The sequence below is a fragment of the Melospiza georgiana genome, chromosome 1, assembly GCF_028018845.1.
Source record: "Melospiza georgiana isolate bMelGeo1 chromosome 1, bMelGeo1.pri, whole genome shotgun sequence".
Lineage (NCBI taxonomy): Eukaryota > Metazoa > Chordata > Aves > Passeriformes > Passerellidae > Melospiza > Melospiza georgiana.
This window is the reverse complement of record NC_080430.1, coordinates 76,927,289-76,950,657: the sequence shown is the minus strand read 5'-3', so window position 1 is coordinate 76,950,657 and position 23,369 is coordinate 76,927,289. Positions and strand designations below refer to the sequence as shown.

General features: G+C 35.4%; 1 protein-coding gene across 3 annotated transcripts in view; it reads right to left on the bottom strand.

Moving 5' to 3' along the window:
- CDH10 (cadherin 10) overlaps positions 1–23,077 on the bottom strand; it is a 93,322-nt gene extending 70,245 nt beyond the window's left edge. The window contains exon 1 of one of the 3 annotated variants that reach the window (XM_058041894.1): positions 22,980–23,077. The gene's annotated coding sequence lies outside the window, so the exon portion shown is untranslated. Of the gene's footprint in view, positions 1–21,502; positions 21,555–22,571; positions 22,801–22,979 lie in introns of those variants that run through there. The other 2 variants (XM_058041807.1, XM_058041971.1) reach the window with 2 other exon arrangements.
- Between the last annotated feature and the right edge of the window lie 292 nt (positions 23,078–23,369).

The window sequence follows — 23,369 nt, the reverse complement described above, 5'->3', positions numbered from 1 at the left end:
TTTTTCTGGTCCTTGCCCCATCCCTCCAGTGAGTAGACTGGGGGTAAACAAGAAAGATGGGAGGACACACAACCAGGACAGGCCATCCTTACTAACAAGAGGGATGTCCCATGTCATCTGACATCATGCTCAGCAATAAATCTGAGGGAAAAAGGAAGTGGATGACATCAGGAGCAATGTCTGTCTTCCCACATCACCTTTGCCACATGCGATGGATCCCTGCTTTCCTGGCAATGGCTGAACACCTGCCTGCCCATGGGAAATGGTGAATTAATTGCCTTCCTTTCCTTTGCTTGTGTGAGCAGCTTTTGCTTTTTCTATTAAAGTGTCTTTATGCGTTTTCTCACTTTTACCCTTCCCTTTCTCACCCTTATCCCACAGGAGGGGGAGTGACAGAGCAGCTGTGTGGTGCCTACTCCCTGCCAGGTTTAATCCAGAAAATCCATGCATTTTTTTCCTCTTCCCTCACAGAAAGTTATTTTCAATAAAGTTACTCTTTTTGGATATCAAGAACCAGATGATCTGTGCATTCTTATCACCAGATTTCAAATCACTTAGAGGGAGGAGAACACCATAAAAGATCAAAAAATGTGATAGACATATCTATATGTGATAGACTCTCCTTACAATTCTTGGGTTACAAAGTCATGAGAAAAATCTGAATCTCCCGTCTTCTGTTATTACCAATTTCTAAAAGCTGGCTAAGAAATAAATCCATAAAGATACAGCTTTTTTTATGTGTACAAGAGTACACATAAAACAATATATTCAGACACTTTCTGCACTTTCCAGTATATAGACACTTTCCTATATTTGTCAATATAGGAAATAGCAATCATTTCTTATCAAAATCACTCCAGGGCAAGCAAATCCATTTCCATCCAATGCATACCATGACTTAACTAGTAGATAAAGAATTACTATTTTATCCAATCTGCCTTGATATTTTTACAGGGTGTCATCCAGCTTCTCACTTCTGAGAAGTTTATGTCAGACTGGATCTCTGTCATATTGCTACAAACATCATTTGCTGCACCTGGCAAGAAAAAAACGTATTGACCCAATGCTACTGTCAGCATGGAAGAAGCAATGCTGAACATTTAAAATGTCCTATTTTCATTTATATCTTGCTTTACAGTAAAGCAAGCAGTTACAAGAAGGTTAGGATTTTAGACAAAGAGGAGGAAGGTTACTTGAGGTCCCAAATTAATTTATTAGAATCCAATGGATTAATGGCTCCAAATAGAAAGTAAAGGTGATTCTTAGGAGGCTGTAAAGGTCACATAAATTAAATGGTAATACATCCCATTGAATGTTTTTATTCTTATGACTCATTGTGTTTACTTTTCCAATTTCCATCCAGTGTCACTCACAAGTTGCTTACTCTAGCCTATATTTTTAAAATAGATTTTCATTGGCATGTTGACAACTATCCTCTTTTATTCTCCACAGCTTCTTTTTTATATCTGGTGTTTCTTTTACTCCTCTTCCAAACACCTATTTGAGAAAGGCAGACTAGCATAAGAATCTAATGTTGGTGACAGTGCTATCCTTATGTTGCTACAAGAATGTCAAGGATTTGTTCTCAGTTTCAGCAACAAAAAGCCATCTACTTCAGTGACTGAAGTGTACTTGCTAAAGATATTCACTGATGCTACTCAAAGAAAAATGTGATATGTAATTAAAGTGTATATTATGATTTTTAAATAAACTACAGGGATTTTTTTCCTCAGTGTTGAGAAGCACAGAACTACAATATTATGAAATATCTATACATACACATTAGCAAAGCTTAGTGAAAATGTCAAGCAATGACTTCTTCACTCTTCTCAAAACATTATTTTAGAGTAAAACAGATATCTCATCTCTAATAACTGTTATATGAGTGAGGATTGAAGAACTCAAGTGTAATTTCTTCCAATGCCTATAAACAAACATTCTAATTTGCAATCCCTCCTTCACATTACTCAGTGGAACTCTTTAAGACAGACAGCTCTATGACAGTGAAGAAAATAAATACCCAACCTACAAAAAGTGCACCAGTTTTGAGAGAGAAAGGTGTTTAAAAAATGTCCATACACTGAATATGATAGGAAGTCACTCTCACATTGTTGTCAATTTTGGGCCTTTCTGGAAACTGGTGAGGTAAGATGTTAAACACCATTGACAGGCAATGAGGTCAGCAAGAAGTCACGTCACAGAGCAGCCAGATCAGCAGCAGCACTGCTGCTGTCATTTCTATCCTCAGTGTTGACAGGTGCTGCATGTGAGTCCCTTCTGCTCTGCAACCGGACAGAAGCTTCTTCAATGTCTCTGTGCCTTGAGCTTTTTCCAAATCCTGTTCCATAACCTTTTCCAATTTAATTTCCCCTCCAAAAGCTTTATTTATGCAAATTGCTGAAGTCTGCTACAAATGCTCATCCATGCCAAGGTTTGCAAGCTTTTTCCACAGTATCAACATTTGTAAAAACACCTTACTCTTTCCATCAACAAACTCTTTTTATTCATTACCTTATAGAAAACCTTCTCATAAGAAAAAACCTCCACTTCTATAGAACAAATTCTGTAAATAAATCTGTGACTGACTGTGTCATCTGGACTTCTTTGCCTTCCTCACTTAGGGGATATTTTTCACTGAGTTATTACATAAAGATGATTTTTTTTTCCCTTAGGGGACCTGAAGGGGAATAAGGAACGAAAAATGATGTACTAGCTTAGTAAAAGGATTCTAGAGATGAAACATGGGTATGCGAACACAAACATGTTAGTTATGTATGGATAGGAAAAAGAATATAGGACAGAATAAATAAGAATTGAGAGACATGAAGGATAAAAAAAATCAAGTCAGGGTTGAGATACTGCATTAGGAATCTAATCAGATGTCTTTGACATCTGTACATTAATACAAAAATGAGCAAACCTAGAAAATCACACCATTTTTTGTTTTGAAAGTTCAAAACCATATAATAAGCATCTTAGAAAGCTGGTGCAGTATCCCAAAGGACTGGAAGATTATGATAATATTATGTGCAGGAAAGACAAGAAGACCAAAGGAGGAGTAACTTTTGAAAGAAACTATATGGCACAAACAAAACCTTTTGTAGTGCAAAACTGGAATAGAAAATGCAGTAAAGAATAGACTTTGGCTAAGACACTGTAATTTCATTCAAAACATAGTGAAACAGGCTTCAAAAATATAAAATACATTGTGTTTTTAAATATGAATATAAAGCAATAACAGGGAAAGAACATGGTAAAATAGACAAAGTCAAGGCACAAAAAAAAGTCAGAGATGTCTAGGATGAAACAATTCTGTAAGAGAATTAGGAACAGAAGCAAGATTGAAAATTTTGATTCAATACTCACTGGAGGAGCAGTGTTTGACAGATAAATTGAAGGAAGCTGGAGAATGTCGTCTTAGCACAGCAGCATTCTTTTACAAATATATTTAGGACAGGTAGCTAATACAATTTATATTGGCAGCAAGATGTTATGATCTCTGCATTAAACAGGAAAGGGTAATTAAAGAATTTAGATGTGAATGGCCACCTTTTGCAATCATATTAGCTGAGTTACAATATGTTTTACAACCAGGAGACACAATATCCTGAAGAAATCCACAAACACTTTCTAGGTGAGAAGTGATGTAAACTCCCCCTGAAGGGGCTGGAACAACATTGGACAAGGTGTGCAGCTGTAAGCAAGGCAACTGCTAAGCTATGGGATGACTCAGTTGTAAGACATTTAGAAAACCCAGCAACCCAGCAGCAGCACATTCACATGTTGATAAAATAAAACCAGCTCAGCAGGAGAATCAGGGATTCTCAAGGACCACACACTGTTCACTGCAATTTGCAGGTTTTCAAAGCATGGGCTTAATGAATTTACTACTAGTATAGAACATGAATTGGCTGAAGCAGCTTCAGAATAATTAGTCATTCTCTGATTAAAAGTATACATTTTCCACTCCAGTGCCTCTCTTAATTCTTCCTATGATTGAATAATTATCATGCCTGGTGGACAGAGAAAAATTACTAAATGTCAACCATCTTAATGCTTGTGAGGCAAAGATCACTGAATATGATTTAACGGCAGACATCACCAGGATTCAAAAAAAACCAAAACTGATATATAAGGAGGACTATTACCTATAAGAAAAAAAAAAGTATATCTTCTCTACTCAAGCAACAATGGGAAGGGTTCAGCTAAAATAATAAATTCATTTTGAACACCACATTTTAAGAGGTGTGGAGGAAAGGAAATCTCATGACTGTCATGGCACATGGAACAAACTGGTACTGCTACACTATAGGAAAAAAAGCATGTGAGAGTGAAGAACAAGTTACAATTTAGAAATATGAATGACTTGGAAGGAAGTTAATCTGTTATCCATATTTACTGAATGTGCAAGAAATGATGTTTAAAATTATTTGTAGCTGAGAAGAACAACTGAAAAAAACCCCACAAACTCCAGCCCAGTTAATTTTTTAAAAAATTTTTTATGATAATCACATCTACAGACAGAACTAGCACACATTAACATAGTACAATTAATCTCTTAAGACTGTCTTGAAGCTTAACTTCCTTCTCCTCCTGTATCCATCCTTAACCTTGTAAGTGCTATACCCAAAAGACCAACCCTGAACTTCATTTTATCTAGACTGAAAAAAGTTATAAACTGCTATTATATAATGTATACTTTGAGATATATTTCACATCCACACAATAACTGAACGAAGAAGAACCAAGTTTTCTGAGCCAATCTTAATCATACTGGCCCTATTTAGTGAAATCAAAAATAATGAAGTGTTCCATTAATGTAGATTCCACATAAAATGGGTAATATTTGCAGGCTGGCCGTCAGAGCTGCTTAGGGATTAAACATAATTTGAAAAACTAAATGCTTACTCATATTTTGTTGACTAGTATCTCACCTTATGTTTTGGGTTTTTTTTACAGTTGGTCCTTTAGACTACTGGATTTTCAGCAGTACTTCATAACCTCACTGGATCAGGAAACAGCCCAAGGGCCTGAACACAAAATGATTAATGCTTATGTACCCACTGTGTCTTCAAGGAAAGAAAGATGAAATGATTCTAAGCAGGCAGAAGAAATGCTGTCTGAAAGAGGAAAAATCCTATGAAAACTGTAATCACATTGCTATTAAGAACGACCTGCCTCCAATATAACATTTAATTCTTTTAGCTATTTCAGCTGTTTCAAATCACTAAGCTCTAATGTGACACATCATTCAGCATTAAACAAAAAATCTTATGCTTCCAAAGAGACTGTGGAAAGAAGCAGAAGAAATAAATCAGTATTTTTTACAGAAAACTTTTTAAGAAAAAATAAAATCAACATTTCATTAAAATGGCGAACGACTTCATCAGACTTGAAAGTTCCCAGATTTATTTTATTATATATCACCATGTTATTTTACTTAAGTATACAAATACAATCCATATCCAGTGGACAGGGATGAACCTGACTTAGGCCAAATTATTCCCAAACTCTGTGAGCTATTCCCCAGTCTTAGTTTTACAAATGTCTTATCTCTGTGACAGTCTCTGACAGGCCACAATATTTCCATACGCAGGATTCCATAGGAAGACTTCCAAAAGTACAAGAAAATACAAGCACCTTGTCCTGGATTGCCAAGTAAATTGTTTTCTATTTGCCATCTGTATGGCAGTTGTTTTCTGTTAAGTGGGCAGTTTTCCTTATCTTTATTGAATGTCACTGCATGACTGATAAGAGCTATAGCATCTCATTGTGAGATGCTCCACCCAGAGGGAGGAGCCATGCATTCCTACCCGGATATAACCTTGAGATTCTGGAACACCGGCATGGCTTTCCTCACTAGATTTCCCAGAGGAACAGCTGCTTCTTCCACTGGATCTTCAGAAGAGGACTACCCCTTTCTACAGGGTCCCTGCTCCAACAGAGCCACACCTGGAGGACTGCAGCCACAATTCCAACTGGACTGCTACCAACACCCTGACCAACAGGGTGTCAGGTCATGTTCTGACTCTGTCAGTGTTATTTTAGTTTACTGCATTGTTTATTTTATCTTTTTATTTTCTTCTCTAATAAAGAACTGTTATTCCTGCACCCATATTTTCACCTGAGAGACCCTTAATTTAAAATGTATAGCAAATTGGAGGGAGGGGGTCTGCATTTTCCATTTCAGGGGAGGCTCCTGCCTTCCTTAGCAGACACCTGTCTCTCCAAACTAAGACACACCTAAACATGGCAGTTTACATAGGTCTGTCTTCATGCTGGAAACCCAATACTAACACACTATAGAAAGATTTTCTTTGCTTTTCACTCCTGTGTAGTGAAAAATGGGTAAAGCTGCATATCTTCAAACAACTGTACATCATATGTACCCTGGGTTATGTTTCCCCTCCCAATACACAGCTCAGACATCCTAATTCTTCTCTCCCCCATGAACATTTTTTTCTCAATGCTTACATAAGCATTATGGCACAGGACCTCAAGGAAATGGAAGACTTTTGAAGAGAATGAGCAAATCCCACCAGACTCTGTTTACAGACAAGGAGCCCCAGAGACTATATGCAAAGCAGTCCAATCATTAGTAAAAATTCCCAAGATGAAACTGATATTAGAATGCTGTTTTCAACATCTATATACTCATAACTGTATCCCATAATTTCTGATAATCTCAGATGATCAAGAAGACTTATTTTATTTGCTATACAGTGTAATTGCAATGCCCCCTCTCTAGGCTAAATACTGATTGTTAGTTTTGTTTGAGTTCAAAAGAAAAAAAGCCCCACCAGTTATGGAATTATAATTTAATTCAAATTTCACTAAATAATGTGCTGCCCAAGCATCCATATAACATTTCTAGGAGGTAACAGGACTACAGACTAAGCAGAGTGGATATGGTCTGGGGGGGTGGTGGTGGCTGTATTCTTTAATTATAATATATTGAATGGACAAAAAACAGCCTAAAGCTCTTCAGCAGTTCTGAAGCCTTTGCTGTTTTGCAAACAACCAGGCAGTGCACAAATAGATAAGAGGTCTATGCCTAAGCACAAACACTGTTGCAGCCTAATGACCTCCATTACTTCACACACCTATTAGGAGCTAATAACTAAGACATGATAAAACCAGACTTTTCTTTATCGTTAATTAAATCTTTATAAATAATAGCCTTTATACACCAAAAATTATCTAGGAATTCTAGCTGTATATCATGAATACCCTTGAGAGCATTGAATATTTTTAAAAGCACTGAATACACCATAAAATCAATGTTTAAAAACTAGCAGAAGGCTGAAGAAACATTAGAAAAAATGTATTTGTAAGCATGTGCAAAGTATCACAGCATCTCCAAGAATAATCTGTATGTGTGTGCTGATACCTGGAGACAGTCTTTTCTTATAGATAGATGTAAAGGGACTTATCACATGATTGTTGATGTCTGAACAATTTCTTAATTTTTCTCCTTGCTACTGTGCCATATGGTCTCTGACATGGTTTCAGGGCATTGCTGCACCAATTAGGTCTCCTCAAGTTTAACCAATTTTTGTCGATCCTGGTGATACAGCCCAGGAAGGGCATACCTGGAAAAAGTATGACATTACTTAGCAGCCTACTGCAACAGAAGTTTGGATGCCTGAATTAATATATTTTTATGCTAAAAAAAAAGAAGTGTTCTTTGTTTTAGCTACATAATAAAGTTTCTCACACAGGACTTCAGACTCCTTTTAGCCTGCCACAGTAAACCTTTTGTTCACAAGCACCAATTGTTTTGAAGCACTCAATTGTTGATTGCATTTCAAAGCATTCAGTTGTTAATTTGCTATATTACATCACATAGATGAAGATAAACCTCTGTGATTGACAGGAAATGTGAAGTGAGAATCAATGAACATAAGAAGTATGTCCTAGGCAAAGAACATAAAAGAAACTTTAAAATACCAATACCCACACAGCACAGAAAGAAAGCCAGTGATCAAGAACTGAATAAAAGCTGGGCCACACTGGAATAAAAGTAACATCACAAAAACAGTGCTTATAATTTTGGAAATTGTACTAACAGAAACACATAAAGGATAATGCAGCAATCATTAAAATTCTAGAAGTAAAATATTTGTATTAAAAAAGGCTTGAAATTTGATTTCCCTAATAATTATATATTAAAGTCTTATGTGGAAGATTTAATAATTCTAAAATACTTGGCAGTGTTTGACTTGCCACACTGTGGTATTTCAGTGAGGTAACTTATTAGTATTCTATTAAATATATAATTCCCTATATTGCTTTGGATGTGAAAATTTCTGCTCAATGTACCCTGAAGCAAAAGTGCAATTGAGCACTTCCTAGGCAATAAGAATGTTCAGCTCAGTGAAAGTTCTCATTTTGCACTTCTCTTCCAGGACAGCTCTAATCATGTGAGTTCTGCATAAAATTTAATCATTCCAACTGTCCTCTTCATTTCAATACTAAAGCAGGCTGTTCATTATGGTCCTTAAGTCAATTAAATCAACTTCCTGAGAAATACTTATTGGACATCATTGAAAGGCTATGAAAAAAGTCACTGCCTCCTAAGAATTATGTGAGCAATTAAAATTACCCTTTTATTAAAATGAAGGTGGAAACCAATGAAGTGTTGGAAAAATTATAAGTTCTGAACATAGTACTACTAAGCACTAGCTGAGACAAATATATGAGATTGATGGTTAACTGGAAGTTAGAAAAAGTTAACCTCAGAAACACAGAGCTGTTTTATTCTTATTTTCTGTTACAAAATTAGTCTCAGAACAAGGCACACCTGTGTTTAAGGACAAAATTGCCCAAAGCACAAGTGTGTACATATCTGGACAGAATTAAAAAAAATAAATGTGTTGAACTTTGTATATCTGATCAAATCCTGTCAACAGTGTTGGAAATTAAACACAAGCTTAAAGAATTTTTGAACTCCTGGGGTCTCCTCTGCACAGAAGCACTTGCGTTTATCAACATAACCTGGCCTCAAACTTCTGTGGTTTCCTGCATACAAACTCCAGGTTTGAAATACATAGTCGGAGGTGGCTTTCAGTCCTTCCTGGAGGCAAACTCCTTCCCTGTTATTGCAAAGAGGGCACCAGAAATCCACTGACAACGAGGAGCTCCTGCAGTGCTGTCCAGCCCTGAGTCTCCGGGTTCCTCACATGCATGACTCTTCCGCCTGAACAAGCCCCAGCACTTCAAGCGTGGCCTAACTGATAAGAGCACCTGACTGTTGCTGTTAACCAAAATGCCTTTCAGAGAAGTACCAAAACACACAGAAAGAGGAAGATTTATTCTTACTTTATCTCCTGCAGGATTTTTTTTTTTTTAATGAGTGGCAAGACAGACTAGTATGGTATTTTCAAAGGGCAAAATCTGCAAAGTCCTTGTGGATAGCAACGTGGACTAATAAAAAAAAAAAAAACAAAAAAAACAGGAGAGCTGATCATTGTCACCATTCCCTTCCCATGTAAATCGGCCATCACAAACACCTAAGGAGATAGAATAGAGCTGTAGGCAGGTCTAAAACTATCACAAATACTTCTGGAATATCTGGACATAAAGGTGTTTTTTCCTTAGCTTGAAGAGAACATAATTGAATGCTGTTAGAGAGACAATTCTAGAGAAAAAAGGGTTTAGCTTCTCTGAAAGTGTTTCTATCCTGCACAAGACACTGTGAGGCTATTAAAAATTATGATAATATCAGGGAAAAATAAGTTTTAAAATGTCTTAAGGCTGGAAATTTCTGTCACATTTTTAAGGAACTAGAATTCCTTTTGCCTTTTTCTTCCTGAATTCTCTTAACAATACTAAAAAGTGACAGCTATCCCCATGACAGTCTGTCATAGTGCTTTTACATCAGAGTGCATGGCTATAAATCCATTGCAGGAAAACACATTTTTATTTCTGAAGCATGTTGATTTCATCCCATCAGTCCAATAAGAGACAATTATAATTATTTTCTTATTTCTATATTCATACCTCATACAAATTATTATTATTATTATTATTATTATTATTATTATTATTATTATTATTATTATTATTATTATTATTATTATTATTATTATTATTATTATTATTATTATTTTATATACTGTAAAAGGTAGGGAAGGAAAAAGTGCATCATTTGCAGATAATACATACCTAGGCTTCTCTGTTTATCTTCACAAGAAAACAACCAAGTTTACTTTGACAAAAGTAAGTTTAACCAAATGCCAAAAATTACATATCAGTGCTGCTACTTCTAATTTTGCGGTTCTCTTTTCTATTGAAAAAGCCCTTCCCAGATTGTCGTAAGAAGTGCAATCTCCAAAGGACAAAGTCATAGCTACAAACTCATTCAGACCTTTTCTGCAGGAGTCTGAAAAGATGGCACAGCTACATCGTGCATGTAATAACAGCACCCATGATTGTCAGGAACCGGTGCTTTTGTGACCTTTATGTCTTGTTTAAAATTTCTGAAGGCTTGTGGGCCCTGAAACATGTCAGTTATTTACTACTGCAGTTGTACAGCAGGATGATTTCTTTTCTTTCACTGCCACAGCTTAGGTATGTGTTGCTTAGACTAACTGGTCGTCACACTAGATATAAATAATTTTGACAGTCAGGAGAACACACTAAATACACAAGTTCCACAGCTCAGCGATCAATCTTATCTGATAGAATAACCCCAGAAACAGTTTTAAAAAGCATTTTTTCCCTTTGATCATCTAGACAAGTTCAGTGACAGACACTTTTCAGTCTCCCCTTTATATACAGGATCCAACAGTTTCCAGCATAAATAATGTATTTTCTTACCTAAAATTCTAACTAAATTATGCACACTGGGATTGAAAGAGAAAAAAACTACTGTTCAACAGGTGCCATTTGAAGAAAGGGAATACAAGGAATTGTACAGAAAAAAAAATGAGGAGATCCTAGCATTTTTTCAAAAAGGTATTCTGAAATTGTGCTATACATATTTCCAAGCTTTTCTGAAGATAATTACAAAATCATTAACTTTTCACCTCCAGAAGCTCTGCAAATAGGAAGAATCGCTTAAATTGACCATGTTTCCTCTTCCCTCCCTAACTTCAAAGAAGACATTGATAGATTGAACTATTTCATCTTTCTAATACATTTTCCTATCTACATATTCTTTTTATCCCTTAAACTGATTTTACCTCCCTCTTATCCACATAACACTCTCTGCAAATTTTCTTAATCTCATCTCTTTGGAGACTTTCTCTTTGGTTACTTATGGCATGCTGCATCATCTTTCTGTACCTGTGCTTGCTCTTTTGCCCATCTCATTCCATGTTTCAGGTGAAGCATGCTGCCTACCTTTGCTGAAGCTTTTAGAAGAAAGTACATTTTAAAAATGCCTTAAACTAAAAGTAAAAAAAACATGTCCAAAACATATAACAGAATTCTACTTTCCTCCTCTTTAATAATCTGTAAAATATTCTGTACTGTTTGTATTAAAAGTAACAGAAAGACATTTACACTGACATCCATAAACAAATGTGTATTAATCCAGAAGAAGAAGTTAGGAAGATAATATATTGGTAAATATCTTTCTATAAACCTTTTTAAGATTTAGTTTGTACCTTTTTAAGATTTAGTTTGTGAAGCCTTAAGCTTCACACTTTTCTGTCTGAGTTTCTATCAAAACTATGACACATATTTAGATTTGTTGTTCTTGCAAGGGAATATACATCTAATCAATTCACTGGAATGAGCAATTGCAATTCTCTCTTAAGTCACCACTTTAATTTTGTGGTCTATTACAGGAGGCAGATATAGAAACAGAGAGAAGTATTCAACACTTAAATGTTAAGCATTGGGATGAGGAGGAAATAATCACATTATCACATACCTGTATAAAACTGTTGAAATTCTGTATCTTATTATGATTCTTCTCTTTCTAGCTGATAGGCAAGAGAGTTTTATATCTAGCTAACCCTAATCAAAGAAATCACACAATCTCTAACCAACAACCACCTGTTGACTGACTTATCAAAGTACACTGAATTTATCACAGTGGTACCTCAGCTAGGGAGTGATTATTAAAAATCACATTCTAGTGACTAACATTTTAATATTTACCATATAATTGCTAGAAAATATATATTGAATTTTTATCCTTCTAATATTATTTTCTGTAAAAATACAGGAAGTATACAGTACATAGACAGTAATGGTAATATTTACAGAAAGTAATGGAATCATCTGACATGAAAAGAACAGGTGGGATCTTAAACAGTGTTCTCATTTGGTACTAATTTTGATTCATAGTATTTTCTTCTTCAGCTTGCAGGATACTATAATAACTCACAAAGTAATAATCTGACATCTATTTTCAATAACTACAGCATATTTGGATGTTACTTGAACAAGATATAGTTTCTTTTTTATTTTTTTTAAGAATAAAAAACATCATTACTTTTGAAAGAATGAGAACCCTCCACCATAAGTAAAAGCAGGACAGACATCTCGATTCTCTTTCCAGCTCTTTAAAGAGAATAGTACATTTGCATCTAGCAACTTTCAGACTGGAAGTTAGAGCTAAGTAAGCAAATATGGACCAATGTATAGAAAATTTCTCCAGAAACTGAGCAAGAATGTGATCTTTACTGATTGCAGATACCTATAAGCATTATCTTTAAAGCCTCTCTGTATTAAGCTAGTATTTATTTAGCACAGAACCAAAACTACTGATTTTTCTGAATCCCAATGAAAATACCAGAAAAATATACAGCATTCCTGTGCTGTTCTTCCCCTTTTTTTTGGATGCAGGCTGGTATGAATTTTCCCAAGCCAAAACCAGAAAATAAAATGAAACACAAGAATGCTATCACAGACCCTGGCTTTCTGTAAAACATTACAGGATGCTGAAGTGAATATTGCCTTGAGCTAGCTAAATATTAAAGTATTCTACAGAGATGTAATGCACCGCTAGAATAAAAATATATTGACAATTGCCTTGAACCAGTTAAGTATGCTACAGAGATCTAATGCAGCAGACTAAAAATCTATTTCTATGCGCTAATGACAGTCAATTTTTGTGAGATTTCTCAAATCGATACTTATAGGCTCTTAAAAAGGAAGAAAACCGAAAACCCAAGATAGCTTTGTCCTATGCATGAATTAGTTTGTTATTTTACAGTCCCTATTAAAATTTATACATAAATATATATCACCAAAGCAATGTACATTTTTGCTAAGCTTAGAAAATACGTGCTGAAAAGACTACCTCTTTGTTCCATATAATTATGTTCTTGCCACGAGATGGCACCAAAAGATTAAAAATATCTGCATTCCTAAGGCTCCCATCTGAAAAAAGGAACACTTTTCAGGGAATTGCACAAGAAATGTCTTCAATATTTGACTTTCAATTTGGTTAGCAAGTTATGAGTATCATTCTGCTTACTTTGAAAAACTACCAAAATGTAGAGACTTACCACAGAGTTAAAGAAGAAAAAAATTGTTATACTAAAGCTTAAGTTTCCTACAAATTGCAAAGAACTAGCTGTGGACATTTAGAATTATATATTTCCCCTATAGGACAGGGAAGTAAAACCATATCTAATATATTAATAAAAACTGAACAGACACAAAAAAAATCACTCCAAAACCATCAGCAATGTATCATTTCCATTAAAGAAAATTTATGAAACTTCATTTATGCATTATGAATTGTTCCTTTACTCTGCTCAATTAAAACCCCCAAATGCAATTAAAAAAAAAAGTTTATCTCAAATTTTTTGAGCTCTTTAAAAAGTTGTGTGATATGTAACATGAAAAGTGAAGAAACTGTTTCTAACTTGTAGGACACAATATTGTCAAATGAATGCCTTTCTATTCCCACAGTAAAACCTCATCCTGTACGAAGGACATTACTATGTGACATGAACAGCTTGGAGAGGGCTATCTGAATAAAAGCAAACCAAAACCAGACCCCATAGTCCCATGTAGGACAAAAAATTCAAGCCATAATCACTTCACTGGCAATTATTTCATGTAACACATGTGTCTATTAAAATTCCAGCAAAACTACTATTAAAAAGCAGTTCATAACCTCCAATGAGAAAGAAAGCAAACATCTCTGAAAAAAGAACTACAAATTCCACAGCTAATTTCAAGTCACTATAGCTATTTTCCTTTAAAGAAAAATTTTAATATTGTAAAAGAAATAGGTTTGTGTCAGTATTGTCCTGATCCTCATCACCAGTATTTCTGATTTTACAGAAACATATTAGGCTCAAACATTTTTTTCTGCACATCATTTCATTTTAGCTCATATATTTTAAAGAACTAATGGATTATCCTTGAGAAGTCAGCACTTGATTAAACATTAGAATCATTGGGATGATTTCTGTTTACTTAGATAGAATTAGAAAGAATACTTTAAAGTATACTTTTTTTGCTGTCATCATGCCATTATGACATCATCTTTTTTTCATTTTATCTTCCTCACAACTAATATCCCACTGTAATGATAACTAAATAGCCTCTAAACTTGTCCAGGAGTTAGTCTTTTAGTATCAGGGCATCAAGATTTTTATTGTGGTGTTCTTTTATGTAGTTATTTTTTTCTGAGAAAAGAAGGATTTTAATATACTAGAAGTAGAAATGGACTCCAACCAGCATACTCAGAGTAACAAGGAACCAGTCACATCACTGAAGTGACCCAATAGTCATGGATACCTCTAAGGCAAAACCACCTGGGTGCTTTTCCAGAGATTCAGCAGGAGCCATGTGGCTGGCAGCTGTGGGACTGATCCACCTAGGCTGCTTTTACCCCATTAGCCTTGACTTTCACAGCCTGCCCAAGTGGCAAAACAACCTCAGACCCCACGTGCACAAGCACTTTCTGGTTGGATCTTGACAGCTGCAGCCGTGGAGCAGGCAAATGGCAGATATTTTCTCTCCTGAATGTACATAACCTGAAATTTAACAAGAACTCATTGCTCTGTGAACACAGGGGGTCTGGTCCTGTAATTTAGAAGGGTGAACTACTTTGAGCTTTACCACTGGTTTGTAACTCCTGCTAAGTGGTTGTTGCTAGAAGTAAAAACTTAAAAGCTCATTTGTAAGTTCTGTTCTAAAGCACAATATAGCAAATACCACTTAAACACCTGAATGCAGTGAAATGTATTTATACTGGTATTTAAAAAATAAAAAAAAGCAAATTCTGATTTCCTAGCTCAAATAATTGGTTTCTCCTTCATTGTCACAATATTTCAGGCTTCCAGTTTAGAATATCTCAAGCCTAGTGACCCTTTTTTAAAAAGTCACATTATAGATTCTTCAATTCTCTAGAAGATTTATGTTCATCAAAACTTTAATGGGATTGATAATATAATGCAGTATGTCTTAGTTCTTTTCTTTCCTTTCCTATTTCTCATTATTTTGGCTTCAAATAAAAAACTGGAGAAAACCAACCACAGTTAGGATATATTCACTAACAGCATGTGTTTCAGAGTGATTCAGATGCTTTGTTAATCAAGGACGGAAGGAATAAAGGTATGATTTTGTCCTAATTTTCCATCCTGTAGAAGTATTCCACATATGTGCTTAAATTTTATAGAAGAGATCAGTTTATTCTGGTGATCAGAATGATTAAAGACTCTCTAAATAGTAAAAACTAATAAACAAACAAAAAAACCCAATACATTTCTTCCTTAAGAAATTAATTAGACTAATCAGGATACTATTTGGTTTGAAACCACTTAAGAAGGAAAATTTGAAGGAATAGTATCAGCAATTTTATAAAACAGTGCTATTAGAGAGGAAAATCCATCTATCTCTATCTGCTCACATTCCATTCTGTTGTGACTACTAGAAAACAAAGTAGTTCCGATAACACATTGCACAATTGCTTTTAACTTCTTAATCAGAAACTTAATAAAATGCCCCTAAGTCATGAAGAAAACCAAATGTACCTAACATGCCTGGGACTCTGTTCACCCATTTTAATCAAGATTCCAGCTTTAGTGCTATCTTCACCATGAGGACCACACTCTCGCTCAAGGGAAAGCGCACATCTCAGCATGCTAATGTCAGAAAATAATCTTTGTCCAACAGAGGGGAAAAATCACACTTCCTAAAATGGTTCTCAGGATAGTGAGATCCCACTCTTTAATTGACACCAGAAATTTCTGCCAAAAGAGTGTGGAAACTATCCCTAAGAGAAGATTTAGAAGACTATTTTTTTTAATACTATAATATTTAAAACTTGGCCAAGAGAAGTGGAAAGCAGAAGTATATTTAGGGAACTTAGATGTAATATTTTTAAGTAGATATTAAAATATATTTCATGCCATAATGAAATGTCTAATTTCTGTAGTCTCAGAAGCAAGGAAATTTTTTGATTTGGCTGCAAAGTAATTAGGTGTACCCCATTAACACATTCATAAATTGAGGTCTACGCTATTACTTACTGCTTAATACAAGACTACTCTGATTAACAGTGCTTTTATTTTTTAGCAGAAAGTCAGGAGAGCAGGGTAACAGCTCTGCATTGCTTATGCCACGGAATCAAACTTATAATGCATGGAAAAATAACATAGCATGAAGCGGTATCGACATGTAAAAACCGTGTCCCATATTAAATAAAAAACCCCAAAAATTAGAAGGTATCTGTACTCCTAATGAAAATATGATCTATAGCATGAGGTAATCTTTTTGTAAAAGATTATTTGCATAATTTGTTACTAAAATTCATTTTTACAGGTGGAAAGGAAGTAAGAACTAAAATATTGTCATTCTCTTGCTTCAATTCATCATATTTGGTGATTTTTTGTGTTAAACCTATTCAGTTGGTTCTTTTTTCTTTCTGTGCTTTCTGTTTTTCTTGGGTTTCATTTTGCAATTATTTCTAAAAAACTGAACATCCAGATCATCTTCTGAATAATCTCAACATTTAAAAAACCAAACAAGCAAATATACACCCAACATAAGTTTAAGAATTAAATCTTATCACTCTAATTAGCCCATGTAAACTTTTAGCAGATATATTACCTATAATTGTAATGATTTATAGAATCAATGACATTTTATCATGGAGTCATAAGAAGGGTGGGGTTAGAAGGGACCTGAAAGATCTTCAACCTCATGTAGTTCCAAGGCCCTCCTACCATGAGTTATGATGACACCCACTAGTGTGGATAGGAAATCTACAGCTTCCCGGGACATCCTGTTCCAGTGCCCCATTACTCTACAAGTAAAGAATTTATTCCTAATATCTAATCTAAATGTCCACTTTTAACTAATTTTCTGGTGACACAGAGAGAAAATGGGTGTTAATTTATATGGTTCCCAGTTCCATACACCATGGAAAAGGCATCAGGGAAATGACAACTCACTACTTCAAGGAGAAAGGAATTGATACATTTATGGGATAATTTTTCTTGGAATACTTAGAACCAGAATAAACTTAATCACCCTCCCTCTATGGTCAATATTAACTCCAAATAATTACACATACTTTGGGTTCTTGTGTATTTTCTCTCTCTCATTTAACATCATAAATTTACTCCATGTATTTTGTCTTTTGTGTAAGATATTAACTGTTTGAAACTCTCTTAATTAAGGCTGTGATACTTAGAGGAACTAATGACAGAATGCACAGCTTCTAAGTTTTCTATACACAGGTATAGCTCTGTTTTATTTGTGCTTACTATTAGGAGAGTGTGACAATTAGTAAGATAATTTTTGCATGTATTAAACAGATGGAAAGTGTGGTAGATGCATGCACTAAAAAGTTCAGTTCTATATATTTATTTTATGTTAGTTTGGGGGAAAAAAATTAACAGTCCTCTAGGACACTGCATTTTGAGTCTTGCCAATAATGCTGCAAATTACATTGGTATATATTCCTCATGTTCATAAAATCTGGGTATTGTAGCACTGCAGAGTTCATGTGGATTGCAGCCATCTTTAAGGATCATGTTCTGGATAAGTGGTGGCATATCATGTTCTTTATCTTCTAATGCAAAATATTGCACTAGGGTGATACAATAAATGCAATCTGTAACGTGGTAGGTGATGGAATATTAACAGAAAATATACATGTACATACATTCATATATATCATACCATATACAGTTCTTCATGAGAAAATGTTTGAAGAGGGTTTTTTTGCTTTCTAAGAAAACAGAAGAATACAGTTGTAGCTTTGAAGCAACAGAATTCTGGAAACATCTATTTCAAGTAATTTTTTGAATAATTATCTTTACATAAACACACACACATGAACTCTTCATTACATGATTCCCTACTGTTTTAAATATAGTTCAACATTCACTTTAGTTAAAATTAAGAGATGCCATAAGAAGTTACAAATAAAAACATCATGTGAAGAATGACATACATGTGGGAATAATATTGAAAAGGACACCTCCCATGTTGCTTTTCATTACATCCAATTAACTTCCTAAATCTTTGTATTTCCCCAATGAAGCCTGTTGGTACAAGGTACACAGTTCCAGATAGCAGACTTGAGTTTGCATCCCAGAGCAGATGCCCTGTGACAAGCTAGGAAGTACCTCTGAGATGCTACTAGAGCTTTATGCCTTCTGCTGGACACACTCCTTTAACAAAAAAAATTATAAACATGATCTATTTTATGAAAGTTAATAAAGACAAGAAACAGCAGTGGGACTTGCAGAAAAAGTCAAGTAATAAAAGGCTGAATTAAATTAAGAAAGAAATTTCACAGTATTCTGCTTCCTAGAATGCAAGCCCTGTTTAAGATAAAGGTTGTCCCTGTTTTACCTCTACTGTAATCACACATACACATCTGAGGTAATTGTCTCTGACATTAAATAGTAAGGAAGACTGCGTGTAAAAAGAAAGGTGTATAAGATTTCAATGGGCAATTTTTTTGCCAGATCACCCACATATGAAAAAAATAGACTGATAGGTCAGTAGAGAGAATATATAAGCTCAATAGCCTTTGGTTGGGTGGTACTCCGGCTTCCCTCCAGATGAAAAGAGGTGTTCAGGTTCAGCTGATACCTTTTTGTTTTTTTTGTTTTGTTTTGTTTTGTTTTTCTGTGTGCAGTAATGCAGTCCGCTCACTACAATATACACAGCTCCCAGAGATGACAATTTTTTTTTCTATTGCTCTCTTGTAGAGTCATAAACCCACAGAAACAGGCATGTTAGGGAAGTCACCATGCCAATGATTCAAAGCTGAAGACATGTAAATCCAGGGAGCAAAACATGAGCAACTTTTGCTATAGGAGTTCCTCTTGGCCTAAAGAGAGATTTGGAGAACATTTAGAGCTCAGAATACCATTGCTGCTTATTTCTTTTTATTTATTTTTGCTTTTAAGGTTTTCCAGAAGTTAGACAATAGAGGAATTATGGGTTTTTTCTCCAAAGGCAGGTCTTCACATTAGCAGATTTGAAAGGCCAGCATGTGCAGCATGTGTGCTTTTTAATCACCTAATGTTTCAATGAACTGCACCTTTAGTTTCTATGAGCTTTCATTGATAGTTACATACTATTATTACATACTATTATTACATACTATTATTACATACTACTGCTCATATAGAGCAAATGAAAGTGTGCTGTGATGTGGCATCCTCATGCGCAGTGACGTCACCCTTCGTAATGCTTTACTCAGGCATATTTAAACTGCTCATGAGAAGATGGTTTTTACTTTTCTAATTTCAGTTTTTCCTCCTTTGCAAAAACCAATGTATCAAACAGTATGTTAGTAAAAAGCCCATAGCAAATTCAGTGGTAATATTCATGTGGTTCACTGAAGTCACTCACAAAATGTTTCTTAGACCCTTATATTCTGCCCAAATAATCAGTGGTTTTCTTCTGTTTCTGTCAGTCACAAAATTAATAGTAATGTCAAAGAATTAGCAGTAGAGCAGGTTTTTTCAAATCTTTGAAGGACATTTTATGAAGTCCAGTTAAAACTCCTTGGTGTTCACAAACATGATTTCAGGTGATAATAATGAATAAATTTAAAATAATATCAACATAACCTCATAGTCACCCCATTACTACTATTCAACAATAGTTCAACCTTACTTTGACCCCCTGTACCAGTGCTGCAACCTAGTGGTACAAAATTATACTCCTTTTCAATCAGACTGTAAGTATGGTTAGCAGACCTAAAAAAAAAAAAAAAATCACTTGCACAGAATTATCCAGATGAGACAGGCTCTATTGCATTCATTTCTTTCCTTGGGAAATCACGTTCAGATCAGGAAATTACTCTCTCAGAATCAGAGGCAGATATTATCTTCAAATTAACCTTTTCTGACTTTTACATTTAATTATTCAGCAAGGAAAAAACTTACATCACTTAGCTGAAATTTGTATACTGCTTTGTATGTCTAGATGTGTATTTTTTTTAATCTCTCTCTACATTTAATTAATTCCATGCTCATTTTCCCTCATCTATAACATTATTTTTCTGCATTTTTAACTACTGCTAAGCACAAAAAAGAACAGTAGACACAGTGTCTACTGTGAGCACATTTCAGTATTTCATCATTCTTCACAGACCCTTTGTCTATTGAGAACATGCAAGTGTGAAGTTTTAGTGTATCTATACTCATTTATTCTAATGCAAAGCCAAATAGATAATCTAGTAATATATAAGATTCTATATACAGTCTTTTTAAGTTGTATTTTGCTATTTTCTTTCCCACAAACTGCTTAAAGTATTATATATATAAATGGTTGGCAAGGCAAGTAGCCAAGACATATTTTCCAATGCTACTCAAAGTAACAAGAAAATCAAATAATCAGGATCAATTTTCAATTTAAATATATGCATTATAATCATCACTCTTCAGACATTTCAGTGTTCCTCTTTAAGTGCACATCATTGTCTTGACACCACACTTAAAAAACCACAGACATAAATCCAATTTGAAATTAACAGAAACTGCTGCAAAAATTATTACATATTTATTCAAACTTTTATATAACAAAGTATATAAAAATATGAGCCCTCAGGCCCAAACTAGATTAAGAGTATTCTTCTCTTGCCATAAACCCATATTGACTCTAAATAGCTGGTTTTCAATTCTTGAGGAAGATAACCTGTTTCCTTCTTGCTTTCCTTAGTTCCCTAAGTTCCTTCTTTCTTTTCCTCTTCTAAAAGAGCATAGACTGCTATTTCATTCAGAAGGTAAGCAATTAATATAAAAGTTTGTGTAGCTGTAACAATCTCAATAAATCTTAGTACCAGACTCGTAATATTCCTAGTAAGTGCCATATGTGAAAAGGAATTAGAGATTCAGAAGTGTGTTCCAGTCTCCCACTCTCTGCCTTTCCCCTCCAGTAACATCACCATGTAAATTTAAAGCCTACTACCTTTAAAAGAAGGGGAAAAAAAAGAAAAGAAAAAACACCCCACACTATTTTTTACAGACCTGCTTCCTCACACTGTGCACATACTCACTCACTCACATATGCATCCACACATACATGCACAACAAGTTGTATAATTAAAAAATACCTTCAAAGCAGCAGGAGTGCTGTTGGGGTAATACAGAGGCTTTTACTGAAATGAAAGACGAAGATTATAGGCAACAGCTCCATTTGTGTGGAAGCAACAGAGATGATAGGTCCGTTTCAAAATGCTGGCTGCTATTTGTCACTGATTGCACGTGTAGATGCATTCTCCTAAGCTGAAGGGCTGTTAGATTTCTACAGCTGCAACTAGTATCATGTACAGTATGAGCCTATTGAAAATTTCTTATGCAGCTGACAATGCCATCAATAGTAGTTGGGAGCATGGATTTAGGTTTTTATTGTGCTGAATTAATTTAACACCACATCAAATATGGATTTTATTGCAGCATTGACAATAAATGCTCACACAGGTGCAGAGTGAATTTTTCCTCCCTCCACCTTTTCCCTTCTAACCCCTGTTTTTTCCTTCTCCCTCCACTTCCCCTTTACTGAAATGTCAAACGAGGCAATTTTATCCCCATCTGTGTACATATAGCTCTGTACAGATATTTGAAATATTGCTTGTATCCACTTTGCTATCCTTCTCCACAGGGATTTCCTTGATAAGAAGCATTTTTCTGTGAGTGTAGGTAATTATTCTGAAATTCAATCCAGGGCTGAATGATTAACAGTGAAAGCTGCAACAGACTTGAACAGGTATACAGAAAGTGAGGGCACATATGTGTGTGTTTCATGCTATGCTCATAACTGTTACACTAGGAAACATTGTGCTTTTTTCAATTAAATTAGACTTGCTCCCCCCATTCTGAATTTTCAAGAACTGACTATAGATGGAAACTGCTGCTCAAAAGACAGCCTGCATACTAGGAGAAAAAAAACTATAAAATGCTTAGTGTTTCAATCCTGAATGCATATGATGATATCAGTTTACTTTGAGGAGAGAATGCACAGCAGTTATTTCCTATCCCTTGTCTCATACTCCTGACGCATATTCATAAAATGCAGAAAGTTGCATACAGTAGAAGAAATATAGGAATTGCATTAAACAACATACTGCTCCAATACAATAACAGTAATAATATCAACAGAAAGAAAATGAGAAAGGTTCCTACCTTTTATTCTGCTGAGAAAGTGGTGTCCACCCCAACCAAACTGCAAAACGAGCTATTAGAGTCCTTTTCTTGGTCAGTTTTCTCCTGTTATTTTTTTAAGACTGATTCTACTTGGATCTAACTCAGGCTTTTCCTCCCAGCATCACTTAACTCTGGACAGTCCGGAGCCAAAGCTAAGGAGGGGGGAGCTCTCCCTCCGACTGGCTTTCATTCAGAGCTTCTGATTTACGACCAAAAAAAAAAAAAAAAAAAAAAGAAAACGCCACCACCAACAGCGAAGACGCACCACCGCAGACACACAGACGCGCAGCGTGCACGGACACACGGACACACAGACACCTCTCTGTCGGTGTCCCCCCTCGCTCGGAGGGGAGCGGAGAGAGGCTGTGCTGGAGCCGCAGCACTTACCCTGGGAAGGTTGGAGCCCGGGGAAGTGCAGGCTTCCCGAGCACACAGCGATTTGCAAGTGAATGCGGTGGGAGGGTACAGCGAGCGGAAAGCTTTTTTTGTGGAAGCCTGTCGCCCTCCCTTCGCTGCCAGAATGGTTCTCTGGGTTTGAAGCCTAAGCCTCATCTGCTGAGCTCGTCGTATTAATGAATACTGAAAGCACCTCCACTTCTTGTGGCGTGTTTTTCTTCATTAAATGTAACCGCCTCATTATATCACCAGTGGTCTTACAGCAGTGTTTATAAAAGATATATCTATTTTAAAAACCAGCATGCCGCCAAGTTAAAGGAAAACATTTGAGGGGTGAGGTGAAACCAGAGACTAATTATTTTCTTCATTGAACTGCTTTTT